The following is a 25,024-nucleotide window of genomic DNA, read 5'->3' as shown; positions in this document are numbered from 1 at the left end:
TAAACATACTGTATGAGCATGAAATGATGCATCTGATAAGAAATGATGATGAATATATTATATATTGTACAGCAGGATGTACTTCCAATAATAATTACAAAACTATTTAATAAAACATTTATTTATCATTTTATTTTTAAGGAATATAAGACAATATCACACAACTTTTCATTCATGTTTTAATTTAAACGTAGTAATATTTTAGCATATTACCACTATATGTCCCGTATGTTGCCGCTGTAACAGCTCCTCAGTTTTAGCTTCAAGTGAACACCTACATACTGTACATGCTACATCCTCTATTAACACTTTGCTTTGAGGAGGGCGATAATAACCCGGTAACAGCTCTGGATATAACACTTTAGATTTTACACACACACACACTCTCTTTGGGGGATATTTTTATTTTAAAGCTGTAACCACACTAGTTTCAGGATGCAATATAAGGCATCTGGGGCCTCATGTACAAAGACTTGCGTTGAATTCATACTAAAACATTGCGTACGGACAAAGTTGTAAATGTGCGTACGCACAAAAAAAAAACAGATGTATGAATCTCTGCGTACGAAGGATCCAACGCATATTCTCTTTGTACATCCCAATTAACGTAAAAATGAGCGCACATGCACGAGCATAACGCCCCACCCAGTATCCTCCCTTAATTAAATACATTTAAATATGGTAATGAGTCCACTTTGGCAAAAGAAAGGAGTAAGAAAATGGCTAAAGCAAGCGGCAAGAGACGAAACTTTACAGAAAGTGAATCGGAGGTGCTAAAAAATAATATTTGGAACTTTGTCCTCCGGAATTAATAACAAAAGGAAAAAATATGAGTGGGAGAGTTTGGCTGATGCCGTCAATGCGGTGGGATCTGAAAGTCGCACTGTAAATGACCTTAAAAAGAAATGGTCTGATATAAAGCTGGACGTTAAATGGAGAACTGCTGCGCACCGACAAAGTGTGGGCAGAACAGGCAGTGGTAAAGGGGTCGATGAACTTACACCCTTAGTTGCCTCAGTTATGAGTGACACCTTACTCTCTGGAGTAGTATCTGCTGCTGTGGGAGACTCGGATTTACTACAGGACTGCCACGAAGGTAACCAATATTATCTGCACATTTATTGAATGGAAATGTTTCCGATTCACATATGCAAATTATTCTTCAGATGGCGCCTTTATAGCAATGTGTGTGCAGTCGATCGCTCCGATTACATTAGGAAAACCGGCTATCGCTGCAATTGCGTTTTAATGTTTGGCTGGTCACCTGCATAATATGGGAACGTTATATACCTGGTAGACATGCGGATGATCCCGACCCATACCGCTGGCATTGCGCGGCTCAAACACGACTGGCCTATTCCTGAGCGGTCTGTCAGTTCCCTTTGGAAAGAACCAGTTGCGAGGAAACCAAGTGTTGTCAGCACCTGCAAGGGAATGGGTATTGCGTGGCTCCTCGCTGTCTCTCTCTCTAGATTCGGACCCAACTCCGCACAGAGCTCCAAGAGGACAGCCCTTGGAAATTGAAAACGGCTGATAAGCCAGTCATCATCCTGGGCCAGAAAATCATTATGGTCCCTAAAAACTCGTTCTCTTCGGATTCTGCCATAGCAATGTCCTCTAATAAGGCCAAAGCTGCCATTGCCATAGACTAAGGGTTGTATTAATTTGCAAATGCTTTTATATGTTCTTACTTAATTGCATAATTGATAGAATATTCCCATAAGGCTGGTGTGACAATATATGTAAATTATTTTATAAATTGCTTATTAATAGCAATGCTTCCCACAGGTGGTAGTGCGATAGACTTGTAGTTCGTTTTATACAAATATGTCCACATTTTAATTCAATATGAAATACTAAATATTATGCAGACCATTATTTTATTCAGATGGAGATTGTGCTCGGTAATCTACTGCTTTTCCTGCAGTTCCTGGATGTCAATGTTGAATTGACTGTCGAATTTGAACCACTGAATTTGTGGAAGCGAATTTGCAAAGCGAAATAAAATGGACCGAAAATTGCCTCTTGAGTTTTATAGGTTGTATTTTTAAACCGTTTGAATATTTTGGAAGTGAAATACGAAAGGTGAATATGGATTATTGCATTTTTAATAACACAAAAATGTGTTTGAAATGTTTTGAATTGACCCTTCGCAGGGAGCTTGATTGACAGGTGATCTGACCAATCATACTTCGCCATCCGCCATTTTGTCCGACAAAGCAGTCAGGAGAGTTAGTAGATTAAGATGGGAGGATTTGAACTTGAAAAACTGAATATACTGACGCCTTTCCGCGGTTAAAACAACATTCCTTCTTATTTTCATTCATATTTATTTGATGCTATAAATGAACTAGAAGGAAGAGATGATCGGTTCACGAGCAGCTTTAACTGAGGCTCTACAGTGATCTGTCACGACACATTAAAGAGCCACAAAACGGTATTTATTGTTTAAAATTCTTTTTAAAAATGAGCAAATTTGAAAGGTGAGACTTTGTTTAATATGTTTAATATCAAAAGTAACCGAAAAGTAACCTGGTCTGTCCTGTCTGTCAGCGTATTGTCAGTCTCCTCTCTGATCCGCGATGTATTTTTCCCTGCGTGAGAACATGGTTTGTGCGTGAGAGCGGCGTAGCTTGTCGGACATAGCGACAGTAACTAAGGGGGGCGGGTCTTTGAGAAGGGTCAATTGAAATATTCTCAGCTTAAATATTCAACCATGCTGAATTTTAGACCATAAAAAAGCAAGCCCTAAAAATGCAATGCATTAAAATGCAAGCATGGTTAATGCAATGCATATTTTGTTCAAGTAGTGCAATCCAACAGGCTTTTTTGTTTCAAAAACATTTGGCATTATTTTACTTCCATAGACAAATAACCACACACATGCATAGGCCTATCTCCGGGGGGTTCTAAAGTGAACTCCTAAAAGTCAATATGAAATATATATATATATATATATATATATATGTTTTTATTATTTTTATTTATTTATTTATTTATTAAACTATATCATGTCATTTTTTATTTATATAAATTGATTTTACTTCTTATTTTACACTTTTTATGTTGAAAATTCCGTGCATGTATGCTATTGTACTACTAAAAGTCCATATAAATGCATTTTAAATTTACACTCAGACCATAGCATACTCAGTATATAAAAATAAAAAAATAAAAAAATCTATTTTATTTTAAGCAATAACAGTACATGTTGAAGATGTTGTCCATGTGTTTGAGGTCTTCTGTATGCTAGTGCACTCAAATAAGTGAAAATATAATTTTTTAGCAGATTTGGGCAAACTGACCAAAAATCTTTGATCTGTTAGTTAGTTGGTTCTGTTGAATGCAAGAAAGCCATGGATAGCATATTTCTTTTGCTTTAGAACTCAACGTATCACCGAACGGTCATAGGTGAAAGGTTGTCATTGATTTTACCACAAACTCGTTTGAGTGGAAGCTCTTTGCCTGCCCTGTGTGTGGCAAACGTTAACGCGTGCACTCCAGGGACTGGACAGATAGCGTGTGCGAATGATAAATAGCTGGAAAGAGTGAAGTTGAGAAGTCAGTAACTGCCTCGTGTCCCGGCTGTCTTTCAGCAGTCCTCCTTTCCTCAGCCTTCACCTCTCCTTCTCGCCGGTTTAATCGTCCGACACTTCACACGTTCCACCTCTCCCTCCCTTCTCCTCCACACCTCCTGCTGTCCGACTAATTGATGGGTGAACACACTGGAGAGGCCTTCACTCCTTCTTTTCAATGTTTTTTTTTTATATCTATCCTTTCAAATGCGATGGAGACTCATGAAGGGCCTCTCATTCCCACTCCCCATCTCCTCAAATCATTTTTTTTTTACTCTCTCCTTTGCTACATCTCATCTTTTCTTCATTATTCATTAAGTTTCCCTTTAAAGCCCCAGAGAGAAGGCATAGAGAGCGAGAGAGAAAAGATACGCCGCTGGTCTTCAACTCACCTGCAGGAGGGAGAGGAGAAAATGAGCTAGGGATGACAAACCGATATAATAAAATGAAAGGTATAAGCTGTGAGGTATATCGGCTGCATTTACACTGCGCATCTTGATAGTTTGACTTATAGTGTATGTGATTTATTTTCTGTTTACATTTTTTAGGCATATCTGACTCTTTTTGCATTAATATATTGCTGGAAAGCATTGTAAATTGTTCTGTGCTGTGTTATCAGTAGACATGGGTGCGTAAATGCTTTTATTTGCTGCGGTTTGCACCGATATCATGAGTACAGCATACCGTATAGGTTTTTCCACTCTGCGGCCAAGCAAAACAAAGCTTTCAAAATACGTTTTGTGTTCTACTCAGACTTTGAGGAAAGTTAGTTATTATTGTTGATGGGAAAGTCGGTCGAGTAGTTTTGTGCATCATTTGGGGCATTTGGCCTTACTTAAAACTCAAAAATGAACTATATGAAGTATGTGACTATCATGGGTTTAGTTTTGTTTAGCTCTTAGGTCTGTGTCGTCTTGTGGATCACATGATTTTAGTTTTGCTTGTTCTACACTCTATCGTTGAATAGTTTGGGGTCGGTAAGATTTTTTGAAAACATATTTTTGAAAGAAGTCTTTTATGCTCACCAAGACTGCATTTATTTGATCAGAATATAGTAAAAAAAAAAATTGTGCTGATTTGGTGCTCAAGAAACATTTATTATTATTATAAATTTTGAAAACATTGGGCTGCTTAATTTTTGTAGAAACTTTATTTTCAGGATTATTTGCACTTATATAACACTTTTATTGAAATATAAAACTTTTTTTCTATAATTTCACCTTTGATTAATTTAATGCATCCTTGCTGAAATATTAATTTCTTTCTTTCAAAAGAAAAACAAATATGGTAACACTTAACTTAAAGCCTTTTTGTAAAATGCATTATAAAACTATTTTGATGCAGTAATTTAATGCCTTGTAATGCACAAGGCAAAATAATGCAATGTATAGTCTCATAAATAATTGTAACCACCATTATAATACATTATAATACTTATCTATTCATAGATTGAACACCTTTAGAAAGTATAATGCAATAAAACACACGACAAACAACCAATTTCAGAATCTGCAAATATTTATGAAAAGATGTAATGTATTCACATTACAAATACCTTTATAATGCTTTATACATAAGGGCTTTAAGTAAAGAGTTACCAAAAATCGGACTGAAAACATACGACTTCCATTGTGAGTGTGTAACGTTTTTGTCACTTTATACAAACCAAAGGACAAGACAAGTGATTTTCTGTTAATCATCAGGAAGCTACAATAATAATAACCTATAATATGGTAGGAATTACGCAACCCGGTACACTTTGCATTCAGAAAACATGTTATTAAATAAACCGTAATGGTGTGGCAGACATTATTTACATAAACAATGATCTGCTGACTAGTTGAAAGACAAGTCAGTGGCTCAATATTTATGTAAATTATGTATATGACTGACAATATTCTGTAAAGCATTAATGCTCTTTGCTGCCTCAAGTAGGAAAAATAAAAGGAGACTAAATGACCGTAGATCAAATACACATGGGATGTTGTGAATTGAAAAGATTGGGGGAACATTATAAACCTTATTAGCGTGGCTCATGAATATTAATTAGATGACATCGCTTTCGCCCGGTATTCGTAACTGATTTTCTCAAAGCAGGTGCCAATCATATCAGGATCACAGCTTTTCGATTGCACGTTAGTTTGTTCGATCAAATGCAGATGCAATTGGCTTTCTCTTAAAAACGGCATGGCATGACAATTCTCCCTATTTATTTCTACATGCATGTTATAGATATTATTGTGAATGATTCTTCCATGTATGTTTCTTTTCGTTGAACTCGTAACGATAGTATAGCTGATAGTATAGTGTGAAAATAAATGGTCTTCACTCTGGTGACATATGGTGGACTTCTCCAATCATTTATTCCGCTTAAACCCCGCCCCTCCATAGTCCACTGCAAGATCGCATTCATTAATTAGTGCAACACCCCAAAATGCAACAACCGATTCAAGTCCCTGCACTACTCTTTTTTTTTTCAATAATCCGTTAAACTCAGATGTATGTAACAATGTGGAAGAAAAGATCTGTCGCTTCTTCCGTTTTTATTGCAACATTAAAGCTTACAAAAAGGTTTTTTTTTCTTTCTTTTTTTCGCAGTCCAAGCAAAGCAAAGCTCTCAAAATATGCTTTTGCTCTGAAATTGGACAACAATGAAGTCAGACATTTCGAAAAGTGAGTTATGATGGTTGCTGTACATATAAATGTACCGCAAATCTGAAAAGGCAGAACCAGGGTAAAAAACTAGGTAAAATGAACAATTATCAGATTTATTACCACATTTGAAAGTGTCCCAGGTATAATTCAGTCTGTCAGAAATATCTATGAAAAAATTAGATGACAGTGTCAATACAGCCTTGAGGGAGAGTAATAAAATATGTTTAAAAAAAGACAGACCTTAAAGAAGGGGAGGGGGACAGAGAAAAATCAGCATTGTGCAATGAAGAAAATGAAATACTAGTGGTGATAATATTAATATGATCGAAGAAAATGAAATTAATGATTTGTACTGGTATGCAAGCAGTGTATGCAGGCGGTTAGAAACAGAGCCAGAGAGAGAGAGAGAGAGAGAGAGAGAGAGAGAGAGAGAGGGGGAGAGAGAAGCAACGAGGGCTGGCGCACGCATGACGGACGCTCCGTGAGCTCTGAGACGGCCAATCGGATCTCTCGGCTCGCCTGAGCTGCTGCAGCGGAGGAGTGAGAGAGGATTCTCCCACACACACATCCTGATCCGATCAGAGCAGCACACGCTCCGCAAGGGAGCGCAGACACACGGTGACAATGGTACGCATGGGACAGAAAGTCTGTTTGGAAACTTTACGGAACGCACCGGAGGCACAGATACATTTGTGGACTTATATCATTAGGTAATATGGAACATTTTCTATTCTTGTGCATCATACCAAATGTGTTTTGTGTAGTATGAGAGAGAGAGTGAGTTATCTGAAGGAAGTCCGACTAGAGAAAGTGAGACATGCTACTATATTCAAACATGCAGGAGTCAGGGAGTCGACATCATGATGAAAGAGATCTGTATTCAGTGTGTTCAGTATCTGTTGAGTATCTCCCGCTGCGCCGTGTGAACTAAACCTTCCACAGACTCCGTTCAGCTGCGTATGAGATGATGTGCGCTTCATCAGATTTCCAGACACAGTTGAGAGGTGCATGTCTGCGGCTTATAAGGCTTATCTTCTTACAGACGCACTTAAAATCCAGCGCTCGGCTGGAGCTCTGAGCCAGGGTCGCGCCGTCACCCAGACCAAAGGAGAGGAAGAGATCATGATGAATGCTAATACTGTTTGGGCAGATTCCACTGCCAGAGAAGAAGTTGCTGGAGCACGGTCTGCATGTGTGTGTGCGTGTGTTTATGTTGTGTCTGTCTGTCTTTCTTCTTCATGCCACTTTTCTTCTAAGGCAGCTTTTCTCTCATTGGTACACCCTCCTCACACACACAGAGATGTGCACACAAAGCTGTTCGAGACACAGCGTTGCTCTATTACAGCCTCTGAAAGGATGCTTGTGGTTCGATACAGCGTGTGTGCTGTCGGACTTTCAGTGGGTTGAATGTAAGATTTCATGAGATTGAAAGAAAACGACCGTGAAAAGAGATAAAGAAAGCTTTTTGAGTCTGCTGTGTGTGGTGAGCATTTCTTCTGAAATTATTCAATTTGGGCCACTTTGCAGAGGAGATGGTTGTAGGATTTGAGAGGGATTTGATTCTCAGCAGCGTTCGGCTGTGTACATCACACTCAGCCGAGTGACATACAGGCCTAGTTACATATGGAAATGATGTTGTCGTTTCCAAAAGGACAATTTAGTGAGTCTTCACGTCCTGTTACTTCATTTGGACAATGCATGACAGAGCTGTGAGGCCACTTTTAGTCAAAAAGTAAAGACATTAGATCGAGAGCAGGAATGGAATCAAGACATGCATGGCAGATTCAAACCTGCATGTTCTGCTCAACATTTCTGAAGTACATGCACTAAATGCTAAACCACGCTACTAACACATTTTCTTCTATATAATAGTAATAATAATGTATTATTATACAACAATAATAAATTCTAGTCAAGTTAAAACTTATGAAATATGGCCTAATGAATTAAATGTAAATAAAAACCATGTAAATAAAAATATTTAAATATGTATAAATAAAATATTGTTTAAATAACAATATGAAGAAATTATTAATTATTATTGTTATATTATATTTTGTTATTTTTGAGTGATCCTAAGTTTAAACAATATGAACAAATAATAATAATTATTATAATTATATTTTATTTTGTTGATTTTGAGTGATCCTAAGTTTAAAACAACGCTGTCTCACGACCAATTTGTACGAATTTGTACAAGTGATTAACAGGTGGCTAATTCGTACGAATTTGTACGATTTATCTAAACCCATGTGATGGGTAGGTTTAGGGGCGGGGTCAGGGGTAGGTCATTCCTACAAATTCATACGAATTGGCCAACTCGTAAAATATGTAAGATTTAGCAAAAAGCTTACTAATTCGTACGAGAGAGGTCGTATGAATTGGTACGAATTAGGGTTGGTTTAAACCTATGTAGCCTACTATAATGAATTGTATGTATGCATATATAAATATAGTGCATTCAAATGAACCCATGAAGAAGATAATAATAATAATAATAATAATAATAATAATAATAATAATAATTAATAATAATAAAATGTATATATACATAAAATATCTCCTTTCAGAGATTCAAAGATTGAAATTTCCATCTGGAATCTATATACTGCCAGTACCTATGGCCATTTGAGTGCTTCATTGAGAAGTCGACAGACATTAGTAAATGTGGCCACTAGCACCCAAATGAACCATTTTTGAAGGGTCTTCTTATGAGAACATGCGTTGTTAAATAAAGGCCACATGATAAATCAATCTTTGAACCTTCACCCTGGTAACTTCTGAAAGGTGGTTCACACCAAACAAAGCAGAAAACCAGTGTCAGTAAGAGAATGAAACCCTTGTGATGTTATAACCACCAGACCTGTGATACTGCTCCATCTTTTTCACAGCTGACTCATCCTAATAGAGCAGGAATACACAGCTTTCTAGTCCAGACAGCTCATTACTTCCTGTAGCCCTTTAATTAAGCAAATACTCTTGATGCTAAAACTTGCCTGTGTCACAGTTCACAGAAAGTCATTAATAGCGTGAATTAAACTAGCATTGGAGGCTGATTTGGCTTTGCCTGCAGGAGGCTAGTGTCTATACTTCTCTGTTTTGTTGTGTTAGCATGTCTGCGCAAGACAAATACTGTGTGGCTTATTGCTAAGTGTTGAGGCAGTGATTTCAAACAGCACTTTGAAGGCTTTTTTTTTAGTCTCCATAACAATGTGTCTCTCCTCAATGTGATTACCCTGCTGTGTGAGATTGTTAAGGATGTTTACGGTTGTCTTGAAAGTACAGATTTGTCTCGGTAAAAGAGAATAATGTAGATGAAACATGAGCATGGATCACAGAGAGCCAGTGATGGCACATGCAGTCTTCATCCTTTTGTTATTTACTTCTACTGTTCCTTGTCTTTCTTCTGTCTTTCCTTTTCTTCTCTTGAATGTTGTTCTATATGTTGTATACCTTTCTCATCCTGAACCCTCTTCTTTCCCTTTTCTTTCCCCTTGTTTTCCTGTCCCTCTGACATTTTTTTTCTCCTTCCATTTCCATTCATCTTCCCTTTACATTTTTACTGTCTCATTTCCATTTAATTGTTTTCTCTTTTTATTTCATTCCTTTTATTTTTTAACTCTTATCTTCCCCTTTGTATTCCTTCCCTTTTCCCCTTTCATTGCCCCTTCTTATATCTTACTTTTCCCTTTCAACTTCTTTCCCAATTCTTTCACTTTTCTTTTCCGCATTTATTTCCTTCTTATATCTTCCTCTTCCTTTTCTACTTCTTTCACTTTTCTTTTCCGCTTTTATTTCCTTCTTTTGTCTTCCATTTCACTTTCAACTTCTTTCCCAGATCTTTCACTTTTCTTTTCGGCTATTTAATTTCCATCCCTCTTCTCTTTTCTTTTTTTTTTCACCCTTTCCTTACCCTTTAATTTATTTTCCTCTTCCCTTTCCATTCTTTATATCTTCACTTATCTTTTTCAACCTTGTTCCTGGTCCCTTCACTTTTCTTTCCCTGTTTTATTTCCTGCTTCTTTCCCTTTTCCCTTTTCCATTTTCCCTTTCTTGTTGCTTTTTCTTCCCTGCAGTTTTAATTCCCACCTCCCCTTTCATTTCCATTTCCCTTCCCATTCCCTTCTTGCCTTCTTTCACATTTTCCTCTCTTTTCCTCTTCCCTTTTCCTTTCTCGTCCTTTCTTATTTTCTTGCATTTTCCCCTTCTCGTCCTTTCCCTTTTTTCTTTCACCTCCTCCGCCCCCTTTAATTTCTTTTCTGCTACCCTTTACCTTCTCATCCCTTCAACTTTTCCTTTCCATTTTCCCTTCATGTTCCTCTTTTCCTTATCCCCTTCAGTTTATTTTCCCCTTCCCCTTTCATTTTCATTCCTCTTCCCTTTCCCTTTTTCTTTCATCTTTTCCTTCCTCTTTCATTATTTTCCCTCTTCTTTTTCCTTTCTCACCCTTTTCCTTTACTTTTTGTCCCTTTTCACGTTCAAATTCCTTTCTTTCCCCTTTCATTTACTTCATTGTTCCTCTTCCCTTTGCTTTTCCCTTCTCATTCTCTTCCATCTACAGTATTCCCTTTCTGCACTCCTTCATCTTCCTTCCCCTCTCCTTTTCTTTTTCTTTTAATCCACCCTTTCATTTTTCACCCCATCATAATTTTTTCATTTCTCATTTTTTGTGGTACATATAAGGGCTTTAAGACATTTCACAACACCATTGGTATTTTATGGAAGTACTATATTCATAAAACTGATTTGTTTACCGCACCAAATGTTATATCACCACATTTATCTCGCTATCACTCTTTATCTTTCACTCTGTCATTTCAGAAATCTCCTAGCATTTGTGCATATTTATCTGGTCTCCTTCAGAATGTCCCATGAGCTTCACACCTCAGCAGCTCTCGCGACAGAACAAGTAATGAGAGAGATGGAACTCAGTAAAACAGAATATGGCTCACTTTAAAACACATACTCATAGACTCATGCAAGTCAATAATCTCTCTCTCTCTCTCCCTAATTTAATAACAAACTATCATTTAGATGGAAGTGAATCAATCAAAACTAACTTTAGCTGGAAAAAACATTTTTCAAGAGCCACTATAAAACCAAACCAATCTCTGTTACCTTAAATTATATCTTTATCTCTGTAAAGCTGCTTTGAAACAATCTACATTGTTAAAAGCGCTATATAAATGAGGATGACTTGACTTGACTTGACTATTTTAGTGCTCAATTCACTAAAGAAATGATACATATCAGTATTGCTAAAATGCAGAGGATACATAACTGATTCCAGGATCTATTAATAGTTTTGATGTGATGTCACACACTTAGAAACGCCTACCTGTAGCGCAAAACAAGGCTTTTCACCAATGCCCACCTGTCATTTTTACCAGATTTGTACCAGTTTCAGGTTTACCAGTTTCTCGTTAAATGGTTTTTCTATAAAAACATCGCTTAACCATTTAGCGCATTCCATTCATATTCTGGGCTTATATGCTCGCCAACAGATAATGTGCTTTAAGGCAAAGTGTTTTCACAATAATTGTTTTACATAGCGTGCTGTAGGTACTGTAGATCACAAGTGCCCAAACAATTTTGTTCATATATATATTTTAGTTTTTTCTTCTTTTGAGATTGAAAATTGACATGCCTGTAATGCAGTTCAATGTTTTGCCTGCAAGGTCTCCACGCCAGTCACGTGACTGAAAATTATGAATAGGAATGTACTCAAACCTTTTCAAATGCATTATTACGGAATACTTTCCATTGGTGCTAATGGTGTACCTTGCAGCATGTGAATACTATATTTATGATAAACCAAATTTACATTTAAAAAGCTATGTTTGCTTAGAAAATAACTTTACACAGTTGAACTGAATCAACACTTACTGCAAATGACTTGAACTGAATAATAACACTGTTATCTTCTGTAGAGCTGCTTTACAGCTGAAGTTGATTACTTTGTCTCATTTGATGAAGTTTGCATCACTGATCATTACAATATTTTTTATGTTTATTACTGTAGCGCTACTTTGAAGAAATCTGCATTGTGAAAAATGATGATAATGACTTAATTGAAATGCAGTGTAGGCCTTTTCTGCACATTTAGTACCTGGCTAAACTAGTTTGGGTTGTTGGTGAATAAAACACTGTTTTATGCACTGAAATACTGTATAATGCTTCTGCCCTCGTATCTTTCTGTTAAGTCACATGTAGTTTTTTTTATTTTTATTTTTATTGCAGTGCTGTCGGATTGAAATAACCTCTTGATTGACTGAACAGAGGAAAAAGGCAGCCATGATAAAAATGGCATTACTAATGTTCACTAGGATCATTTTTACACACACATGCATACTCATTCCATGCACTCATGGGATACAAAAGCCACTTCACACATCACGCTGTAAATTAGACTGCAGGGGAAACGTGCATTTATACTAATTGCTTTGGAATAACATACTCATCCGAACATGTCCAGCCACCTGTGACTATATAAGAACAGGCTGCAGTAGATTACAAAGCAAAGAAAGAACAGCAGAGATGCTTACGGGGAGCGTGCCCCAAACTCTGAGGAAGGTTTGGTTTGAAGTTGTGAAGCAGATATACAGAAAAAGAAACCCACTCAGAAGCAGCTTAAATGTAAATGAGCTGTTCTGGGAAACGCAGAAGGTGAAAAGGCAGTTCTGTGGGTGTCATAGTGAAAAGGAGAGATATAGGGTAAACAGATGTGATGAAAGAGAGAAGCCTATTAAACTCTGATGTTGATTATTTTAGAGACCACAGTCATATTGCTGCCTGCTGTGAACCTGAGACTCAAAACACAGCCTTTCATTTCAGTTGGCCAATTTGGTACAGAGAAGCACTTATAAATAAGCACGTATAACTAAGTGTAGCCTATAGCAAGGGTTGGGCAAACATTTTGACACTATTTGTTTAATATGTCTTGTTAAATGATGAGTCAAACCTAGGGAACAAATCTTTTATGTTATTAACATTTTTTTATTGTATTTTACCTGTTTATCATTGTTAAGCTGCTATGAAACAATCTGTAATGCGGATTTATGTAAATAAAGGTCAAATAATATGTACATTGTTCAAAAGTTTGGGGTCGGTATGATTTTTTAAATTGTTTTTTAAAGGATTCTCTTATGCTCGATGAGGCTGCATTCAACAATACTTGAAAAACAGTAATGTTGTAAAATATGATTAAACATTTAAATTTTACATAAGCCTGCCAGTGCAGCAAGACAAAAATACAGTTCAATTAATATCTTGTGCAGTGTCTTGTTTCAAGGATATTAAGATGTTTTAACTCAAAAAGACAAAATTATTAACTAACAGACTAGAATAATAACATTTTAAGAAGTACCACCCCAACCCCCACCAACAATTGAGTTGAGACTGTGCTTCCCAACTTTAACCAGGCAGAGCGACTGTATGCAGGACTGGGTTAGACTGAAGCACATACCGATATCACTGCTTGTTTCACTGATCCACCTGTGTCCAAATTGATCTGTTCTCGTCAGTCAGACTGTTTCGAGCAGCACTCTCTGTGGTTTGGAAATGTAAAAGTATCTGCTAAATGGCTATGGGTTGCGCTGTGTGGTATAATTGGGTTATGTATAAATTATATAAAAAACAGCCTGTGTGGCTATGAGGACAGATTACTGTGAGAGGTCATTTGGCATGTAGATACAATGGCTAAATTAAATATATATATATATATATATATATATATATATATATATATATATATATATATGATTCATTGAGCTTTTTAGCTATAACGATTGTTTATAGATTAAAACAAGTTACATTAATATATTCATTAAATAATTGTATTGCTTCTAGACTGAACTGTCATAGATGATTCCATGTAGAACCTTTAACATCCATTGCACAAAAGGTTCTTTATAATGAACAAAAGTTCTTAAGATTGTTAAAATGTTCTTCATACTAAGAAAAAAAGAGTTTGTTTTAAGAAATGTTCGCTGAAAGGTTTTTTGGGGAACCAAACATTATTCTTCGATGGCACTGCTGTGAAAAAAACTTGTTGGAAACTTTATTTTTAAGAGTGTATTCTTGGGTTTTTGAAACAGAAATACATAGATGTATTCTAAAGAGCCATGTCTGTCTAAAGATTCTCCTGTGACTGCAAAGGGATGTAAAACCATGTGAAACCATTATTTTTGAGAATCCACCAACTCAATAGACCGCGGCTGTGTGCAAAAATCATAAAGATCATTAAGATCAGTTTCATAACCCAGAGTGGCGTTGAGAGCCATCGATCATGCATTATCGCTTGTCATATTGTAACATTAGGGGTTCTCGGACGGTTGTCATAATCAATAGTGTTGTTCCTGTTTTTGGCCATTTGACTTCTCCGTCCAACCTCGCAGTGTTCATCTAAACTTGTGTGAATCATTACGATTGCAAAGGGCAGAAGCATGACAAATCAAACAGCTCACGGGATATTTATACATACATCTGACACACAGCAGGAAATCAGGGACAGAAAGTCATCACCTATGGGCACCTGGGAGCTCTTTGTGCTGAAAAACGAGAGACGCTGTTTCCATTTCCAATGGCGTCGGTGCCCTGCAGAGATTCCCCAGAGACAAAACAGGCTCTCGAGGGTCACCTAGGGAAACATTTTTGTGTGCATTAATAGGTTATTTTGATTGCTTATGGATGGAATGATGCAACTTGATGTTGCAAAGATCTAAAGGTTATAAAAAGCACATCATATCGTATGCGAATGTATACTATAAAATAGAGCTAAATCTGGAGCATAAGTGCTTGAAACTGTTTGAATTTGTGTGTCTATTAGTTCTCGGTTTAAACGTGTTTTAAATAGCGGTTAAGAGACATCATGATTTAATAATATTTGTTATCTTTCTGCATGGATCCCCAGGATTTCCATTTATGTATCATTTATTCATTTCATATGCTGATCATCAGTGGCGAATCATGAGTCTAGGCCCAACCAACAAGTAGTAGTGATGCATGAGTATTTGTACCGTGGAAGAAGTGTATTAATGATAAATACATGTTAAATTGTTTGCTTAGTAACCCAGAGGTGTTTTCATGTTTTTCATGAAAGGCTACAAGTAGGTTGAGCGCTAGGTGATTTTACCATGCATCGGTAAATAGCCATGTAATAAGTGGGACAGTGCACAGCCATTCGGTCATTATGCCAAAATGAACCCTTCCAGGGTATTATGTGTAAGACCCTTTTCCATTATATAATAGGCTATACTTTATTTAGGCATACACTGTATCTCATCTTGTATTTTGTTTGAATATATGCATATAGAGGTACCACTCTTATGATGCTTTTCTGTTTCCTAGCAACCAAAATGCAGTTAAAGACCTCAGAGCACAGCAGGGAGCTCTCTGTGTGGATTAAAACACAGATGAGAGAGAGAGTCAGGTGCTAATTCAGTCTCACAGATCTGAGAACAAGAACGAACCACACATAGGGAATAATACGAGAGATGTTATGTGAGGGGAGGGAAGGGATATGTCACTAAGAGTGATAAAGAAGTCAGAACAGGTGCCATAGGCTATGTCCACACTACAGGCCTCAATGCTTGAATCTGGTTTATTGCTCAAATTTTGTTTGGCTTTTAACATTATCTTTTAAATGTGGCCGATATCAGAATCGGGTGTAAACTGGTTTTGGTCCTGAACTTCCCACATGCGCAAAAGAACAATGTCATACGGAAGGAAACACGTAAGTTACTGAAATCAACATTCACGTGTTCATTTATAAGGTTGTGCCATGGAATTGTTTGAATATGTGATCTCTCTATTTCTCGCTCTTTCAATATTGTTCACATGGAGCGCGCCTGCTTGTCTAAGCTTTTGGGCAGAGTTCACTGCATGCAATTTTTCTAGATGAAGCTTTGCAATGGTGGGGTTTCTAAACCTGCTGCATACACATTAGATCATCAAAAACCTGTAAATGCAGGATAAAGGTTTTATAATTCATTGGAATACATTCATTATGCCTTAAACTTATCATTGTGTCAGTCATCTGTAAAGCCATTTTAAAATGCTAATAAATGCACACCTGCGACTACACACAGTAGCGTTATAAAAAGGGCATTATGAATACTTTTATAATGCATTACTGCCTTCAAGTGGTGCTGAAACAACCATTAATATATTCATAAAGTATTGCACCATAACACGTCTTTTGTGTATGTTATCATTTAAAAAATGTTTTTTTTATATATATATACAGGTCCTTCTCAAAAAATTAGCATATTGTGATAAAGTTAATTATTTTCCATAATGTAATGATAAAAATTAAACTTTCATATATTTTAGATTCATTGCACACCAACTGAAATATTTCAGGTCTTTTATTGTTTTAATACTGATGATTTTGGCATACAGCTCATGAAAACCCAAAATTCCTATCTCAAAAAATTAGCATATCATGAAAAGGGTCTCTAAACGAGCTATTAACCTAATCATCTGAATCAACTAATTAACTCTAAACACCTGCAAAAGATTCCTGAGGCTTTTAAAAACTCCCAGCCTGTTTCATTACTCAAAACCGCAATCATGGGTAAGACTGCCGACCTGACTGCTGTCCAGAAGGCCATCATTGACACCCTCAAGCAAGAGGGTAAGACACAGAAAGAAATTTCTGAACAAATAGGCTGTTCCCAGAGTGCTGTATCAAGGCACCTCAGTGGGAAGTCTGTGGGAAGGAAAAAGTGTGGCAAAAAACGCTGCACAACGAGAAGAGGTGACCGGACCCTGAGGAAGATTGTGGAGAAGGACCGATTCCAGACCTTGGGGGACCTGCGGAAGCAGTGGACTGAGTCTGGAGTAGAAACATCCAGAGCCACCGTGCACAGGCGTGTGCAGGAAATGGGCTACAGGTGCCGCATTCCCCAGGTCAAGCCACTTTTGAACCAGAAACAGCGGCAGAAGCGCCTGACCTGGGCTACAGAGAAGCAGCACTGGAGTACCCACAGTCAGTTATGGTCTGGGGTGCCATGTCAGCTGCTGGTGTTGGTCCACTGTGTTTTATCAAGGGCAGGGTCAATGCAGCTAGCTATCAGGAGATTTTGGAGCACTTCATGCTTCCATCTGCTGAAAAGCTTTATGGAGATGAAGATTTCATTTTTCAGCACAACCTGGCACCTGCTCACAGTGCCAAAACCACTGGTAAATGGTTTACTGACCATGGTATTACTGTGCTCAATTGGCCTGCCAACTCTCCTGACCTGAACCCCATAGAGAATCTGTGGGATATTGTGAAGAGAAAGTTGAGAGACGCAAGACCCAACACTCTGGATGAGCTTAAGGCCGCTATCGAAGCATCCTGGGCCTCCATAACACCTCAGCAGTGCCACAGGCTGATTGCCTCCATGCCACGCCGCAATTTCTTTCTGTGTCTTACCCTCTTGCTTGAGGGTGTCAATCATGGCTTTCTGGACAGCAGTCAGGTCGGCAGTCTTACCCATGATTGCTGTTTTGAGTAATGAAACAGGCTGGGAGTTTTTAAAAGCCTCCGGAATCTTTTGCAGCTGTTTAGAGTTAATTAGTTCATTCAGATGATTAGGTTAATAGCTCGTTTAGAGACCCTTTTCATGATATGCTAATTTTTTTTAATTTTTTTTTGGAATTTTGGGTTTTCATGAGCTGTATGCCAAAATCATCAGTATTAAAACAATAAAAGACCTGAAATATTTCAGTTGGTGTGCAATGAATCTAAAATATATGAAAGTTAAATTTTTATCATAACATTATGGAAAAAAATGAACTTTATCACAATATGCTAATTTTTTTAGAAGGACCTGTATTTAAATAAAGCAAATTAGATTTTAAATCATTTTTTTTATGATTTTTTAACATTATTTAATTACATTAGTTAATATGAACTAACTACTTTAAAATACTGGTAAAGAATTTACTAATCTTTTTTAATGTTTATTTCAACATTAACTAATATGTTATTATAATTATTATAATGCGATTTAAACTTAAAGAAGCCCAAATCCATACCGATCTTTTGTAAAAGTTTTCTTTTTCTTTTTTTCTTCTTCAGCTCAATTTAAACAGCACGTTAATCTGAATAATCAGGAAGTATAGCCACTGAGACTGTGTTTGTAAACAGTAATTTCATCTTTAGACAAACCTGTAATTGCAAACCACTAAATATGTATGTATTGCAACTCCACAATTTGCCACATGAATATACAATAGCATTCAATGATGTGCATAGTTCTTGCGCACGTCGCTCTGTATTTTCACATTGTTTCGTAATAGTTCTAATATGTAAGTGTTGTTAAGAAGTCCTGCACATGAATAGGTATGAGCTAAATCTATCTCCACAATCTTACAGTATTCTATTCAGTGGTAGAAATGTGTAACCAGTATAGAGGTTCCGCCCATCCCATCATACTGTAGGACTTGTGCTGGGCAGCACTGCACAGTTAAGAGCTTTTTGTTGCTACATGATATCACTGAAACCATAACTCAACGTGTGCTGCAATGCAGCAAGGGAATAAGACGAGGAGAGAGAGAAACAGAGAAAGAGATGAAGAGAGTTTTAAAGGTAAATAGACTGTCAGAGTGAAAATGGCTCTCTGCAGAGTGTAGCAGATGGATACTGTCTCAGAGGCAGTGTCCTCTTTCTGTGATGAGAAAGACAGGAGAATCCCCTCCCTCCCTCCTTCCTTTCCTCTCTCTCCTCTCCCTCCCTCTCAATCTCTTCATCAAACGTGCGGCAGATGGGATCCAGAAGTGATTTAGGCCACTAAACCCGTGCAGAGAATGTAGCTTACACTGGCTTTTGTGGCTTCATGTTGTCTTCTCAAAATGGCTGCAGACACGCCAGAAGAACAGAACAAGAAAACTGTCACTTTGCTCTGGATCCATGATCCAATGAGAGAAGAAAAAACAATAATTGAGATGGGGTCAAGTAATATGCTCCGATGAACAGAAGAATGGAGGAGTTGGTATTTCATGTCATTTCATTTAATAACTGGCCTCTTCAATTTTAATTGTGTGAGATTACTCTGGTCTCTATTGTATTTTTATTTTATTTTATTTTATTTTATTCTATTTTATTTTACTTAACTTTTTTTAAATATTTTTTTTTATGTGAGATTACTCTGGTCTTTATTTTCTTTATTATTTTTTCTTAATTTTATTTCATTTTATTTTGGCCTGTTTTATTCTTTCTTTGTTCTTCTTTTATGTGAGATTATTCTGGTCTCTATTTTCACTTTTTTTTTAAATTTAATTAATTTGGTGTTTTCCCAGGAGAAAAAAAAATCTGATAAACAGTAGTCAGTGTCTCCATTTGCTCTCATTGCCATCCAGACAAAAAGAGGCATATAGGATATCTCATTTGTTAATGTTAGAAGTTTCTTCACATGTAATTGAGTGATCATCCACCCGGCATCTCTGTGTGAGGGCAGAACACAAGTCCAAAAGAAAGAACGCTGCCCGCTGCTGCATGGCATCATGAATAATCGGAAGCAAGATCTCTTCTCACTTTTATCCGCCCTCAGAAATCAAAAGTGTCATTTCCTGCAGGTGCTGTGTGATATATTTCTGACATTGCAACACAGGCAGCCAGAAAACACAATGTCTAAGTGGCCTTCTCACCTTCAGCTGCCAAAATAAGTTGGAAATTGGCTGAATGAATATTCATGAGGTGATGGAGAGATGTGTGCACAATGTAACTCTGGTTGTATCATTTGTGTGTGTGTGTGTGTGTGTGTGTGTGTGTGTGTGTGTGTGTGTGTGTGTGTGTGTGTGTGTGTGTGTGTGTGTGTGTGTGTGTGTGTGTGTGTGTGTGTGTGTGTGTGTGTGTGTGTGTGTGTGTGTGTGTGTGTGTGTGTGTTTTCATTGGTGAGCGTCTGATCTTTCCAAACTTTTATGTATATTTCATGATGCAGGCTGGGAGAGTTTGGCTGTCAGTGTACATACTGTACTTTAGTTTGCACAAAAACATAGAGAGGAACACAGAAAGCAAAACTTGTAATTAATGATACCTTTTTCACCTCCCCAAAAGCCTCTTTCAGTCCTGTTACTTGAAGCTGTTACCGTATTGTAAATGAAATGTCTATTCTAAGATTATCTGTGTACAAACATCTCACACTCGTGCTTTTGGCTCTGTGATCTCACTTACATTTAAAGGTATTCATATGTACAGCAAACACATTTGTGTATGATTGGATGGACAAAGATTAAATGTAATATGGATATGAAAAACTTATGTACAGCTTCTAAAACATAAACCAACAGCTAGACTTAATATAGAAACATTTCAATGGCACATTTATTTAGAAATTAAATGTTTGTCAACTTATGCGACTAATCTAATGTTAAGAATTCAATGTGATTTATTTTATAGAAAAAAAAAAAATTATAAAAATATAATTAATTTAATATTACTATTTATTACTATTTTAACATTAGTAATACATATTTCTATTTTTATAATATATATATATATTTATATATAGGTGACCCTGGATCACAAAACCAGTCACAAGTCGCACAGGTATATTTGTGGCAATAGCCAACAATACATTGTATGGGTCAAAATTATCGATCTTTCTTTCATGCCAAAAATCATTAGGATATTAAGTTAAGATCATGGTCCATGAAGATATTTTGTAAATTTATTACCGTAAATATAAATAAAACTTATTTATTCAGCTTATAAATCTATATATAAATCTCAATTTCAAAAAACTTTACCTTACGTGACTGGTTTTGTGGTCAAGGGTTTGTGTGTGTGTGTGTATATATATATATATATATATATATATATAGAGAGAGAGAGAGAGAGAGAGAGAGAGAGAGAGAGATTACAGCGATTACAGCGATACATATTTTTAACATAATAATGATTTTATTAATAATCATGCAACATAGTTTAATCTTGTTGGTTATTGTTTTGGGTTTACTGTTAAGCATAAATGCTGCACATTTTTCATTTGAGAATAAGTTTCCGGTTGAAAGCACAATTTTTAATGGAGTAGTTGAGTGCTGTTGGGTTTAGAGACCCACCAAATGGTGCCATTTATAAGAAGACTCAATATTAAAGAAGCATTAATCAATTAAGTAGTGTAAATTGCATTATATAATAATATATAATCTATGGCATAGTAATTGGTCAAATTCACTGTTAGCCCGATTACTTTCCATCTGTCTGACAGTGTGTTCTAACAGCGGTTATCATTAGTCTTTCTCTCTTCTGCCGTAGGTAGTTTGACCCTCTACCCCGATCTCTCCTTCTGTAGTTTGATATTAGCAGAGGGCCCAGACTGAGAAATCACAGCAGGTCATGAAAATACTCGCTCCAGGCAACACAAGGCCTCGTTCTCTTTCTCTCCATCTCATTTCCCTGCTCTAATGTTATCGACTCGCAGTACTTTTTGGTCTTTCATGTTCTTATCTGTCTTCCTTCTCTTTGTAAATGTTCTCACATATATTTTATTGTCTTAAGCACAATTCAGACTGGTTTCCCAAATGACCTCTATATGTTTACACAGCAGTTTAAAATAGCTGTTGTCTTATTTAATATATTTTAAAATATAATTTATTCCTGTAATGCCAAAGCTGAATTTTCAGCATCAATACTCCAGTCTTCAGTGTCACATGATCCTTCAGTAATCATTCTAATATGCTGAAGTTACCATTACATGACCTCGTAAAGGAAAACTAGTCCCATCCGAATATGTATGGCTATTTGTAATGACTCATTATATAATAATGACTCATTTTGTCTACTGTTCTTTTGAGAAACTGTTCTAAACACTGCTGATATTCCACTTTACTGCAAAAAAAAAATAATGCAGATTTAGGAACAGAACCCAATACTGATTTTGTAATCTAAACCATTATGACTTGAAATGCCTATCTTGCTGCTCTCTGATCAGACGGTAGAGAAAGTCCTCACTGCTGTATGAATGCCTCACTACTGGAGACCAGCTGCCATTGATTGAACACAGCTGTGAGCCGTAACCAATGGACTGAGAGGAAAAGAAAAGGGGGTGGATGGAAAGGGTGTTTTAATTATAATCAGGAATACAATCATTACATCAGCGCTCTGATTGAAGAGCAACTCAGGAGGTGCCGACACACATGCACACACACACACACACACACCGGAGCAATTTAAATCCCACACATACCTTATCAAATCCAGTCCACAGGATAATGCCCGGCTGCGTCGCGCCGAGAGCCAGTCGGTTCACTCAGGGCCATCTTGGAAACACCTCTGGGCCGCTTTTTTAGGTAGTTAATAAGCATACAAGTGCAAGTTAACAAGTGCAGCTTCTACTTGAATGGGGAAAGACAGAAATCTCCAAATCTGTTTATCAAGATTGTGTTTCAGTAACAAACAATGGTGTCATAAATCTAGCTTCTATAGCTATAATCATGTTTTTACTCATTTTACAGTGATAAAAAATAGTGATTGGCACTTTTAAGTAAGAGGATTTAGGCTTCAGTTGTCATATTGGGCGTTACGTTAGTATGTCAATTCCTTGACATGTGTTGGAGTTAAACCGAAGGGATAGTCCACAAAAGGAGATGGATTGCTATTGACTGTTGAGACAAGTATTATCTCTAAAACAGGGCAATAAGAATAGTCCAATGCAACTTGTGTGCTATTTTCTAAGTCTTATAAAGCCATGCTATAGCTTTGTGTAAGGCCAGATATAAATGTGAGCCATTTTGCAATAAACATTGTGTTATCTTGTATGTTCAGAGTCTCCTCCAGTAATCCCACACTTTGAGAACCACTGCACTGATTATACATACATGTTAGGGCTGTGAAAATATTAATCGCATCCAAAATAAAAGTTTGTGTTTACATAATATCTGTGTATAATTATTTTGTATATAGTATATAAAAACACACACATGCATGTATATATTTAAAAAATATATGCATGTATATACTGTATATATTTATATAGAATTTATATTATATATAAATATAAATATTTTATATATAAATAAAAAAATTTTCTTAAATGTATAATTCATGTCTGTGTATTTATATATACAAAATAATCATACACAGAGCACACACATATATTATGTAAACACAAACTTTTATTTTGGATGCGATTAATCTTTTCACAGCCCTAATACATGTGTACACTTGTTTTGTTGAAGTGTACCTTTGCTATTTGTTATCCAGCTGATTGATTGAGTGACACTGAAGGAATAGTCCATACACAGTTAGGTTAGTCAATTTTTTGACTGAGAATGCTGACAGATCAGGATGCACACTTTTTTGTGTACTAAGATAATCAATTTGAATCCCTTTTAGAAGATGGAAGTCCTGATTTAACAACCAGCTCTTTTTATTGGTGTCACCAGTGACTAAATGAGAGCTGCATTATTTCCTGACTGAAGAGCTTGCTCAAACATGAGGATTATCCAAGATTCCAGAACATATTTTTAATCCATGTACATTTTTAAGGGGATTTCCACTGTTTACCGTTTAAAGGATCTGACACCCATGACAGTATTAGATTTGGAAGCTTCCAAATGCTTTTAGAGGCATCCGTTGTGTTATAGTCGCATGCATGCTCAAGATATAGTGGTTACTTAGTTGTTGGATGTTCTGTCATCCTAAAATTAGCTGGAAACCTTTGCAAACTGTTGAATGCATACACATTGGATTTCTATTAAAACTCTATTTGTTGTAGATACGGCCTATTCAATGAGAATATCAGTTGATGCGTGTACAGAATATGTACTTTATGTTAGTTAAGGCACCTACAACAGAAACTCTTATGAAGTTTGTACTTTAGATGAACTAGAATTGAAATTAGAGGTGTATAGTTTAATTTGGGCTGAATTAATTTTATTGCTATTTTTGAATGTCATTAAATCAACTGTGGAGAATTTGGTCTCCGTTCAGTTTAGAATTGTACTTGTTTCCCTGTTATGTACATACATAGACTTTAAAGACAACGTTATTGGCATCTGTGGTTACATGAAGAACCTGTAACATCCATAGAACCTTTCCATTCCACAAAAGGTTATTTATAGTGTATAAAGGTTCTTCTGATTATTAAAATGCTTTTTGGGAACCACCAATGGTTCTTCTATGGCATTGTTGCAACTATTTAAGACTGTAGGGACTTTAGTCAGATTGTATTGCAGCGAAATTTACAGTTGTATAATTATTTATGGTTGCGTGAAGAACTTTCAATTGTGCAAATCCTTGAATTTTTTCCTGCATGCACCGTTCTAATTTAAATCAGATATTCAGCATTCCCTGCTGCAAACGGTCATTTGCAGACAATCTTAATATCAGTAGCTGTGTTAGCATAAACATATTTTTAGTCAAGTCAGAATTACTTTGTGGTAATTGACTAATGCAGAATCCTCTAGATTTCTCACATTTAATTATATTTTATTATATTCCTGACCTTTTAAACCTTGATGAGAGTGCTGTTAGTGCACAGAAAGGGATTAGCATTTCTGCATTCATTAAACTAAATGTGCTGTTCGCAACTCCACTATGATCTCTCACACTTTATGAATAAATGTTTGTCTTCTGTTTATTACCAAAGCATGACTAAAGTGTCTTTGTTTTAGCAACCCCTTATATCACCAAGAACACTCGAAAATGTGTATGTCAGGTTACCCAAGTGCAATCTTTCTGAGAGGTAATCATTTTACATTAGATATGTTTTTACATCTTCACATTAACTTTTCTATATTTTGATAATATAGGATGACAAACTATATTTGACTGCATTGTGAACGTGTTCTGTCTGCATTGCAGT

General features: G+C 36.4%; 1 protein-coding gene across 1 annotated transcript in view; it reads left to right on the top strand.

Moving 5' to 3' along the window:
• The first annotated feature begins 22,425 nt into the window (after positions 1-22,425).
• The window catches only part of LOC143745373 (cadherin-18-like), a 58,052-nt gene continuing 55,453 nt past the window's right edge, over positions 22,426-25,024 (top strand). The window contains exon 1 of the mRNA XM_077237759.1: positions 22,426-22,508. The gene's annotated coding sequence lies outside the window, so the exon portion shown is untranslated. The remainder of the gene's footprint in view (positions 22,509-25,024) is intronic.

This window comes from Siphateles boraxobius, unplaced genomic scaffold, assembly GCF_051911475.1.
Source record: "Siphateles boraxobius isolate OS27281-9 unplaced genomic scaffold, OSU_SipBor_1 1, whole genome shotgun sequence".
NCBI lineage: Eukaryota > Metazoa > Chordata > Actinopteri > Cypriniformes > Leuciscidae > Siphateles > Siphateles boraxobius.
Note: the sequence above shows the minus strand (reverse complement) of the source record. Positions and strands in the feature narration are given on the sequence as shown.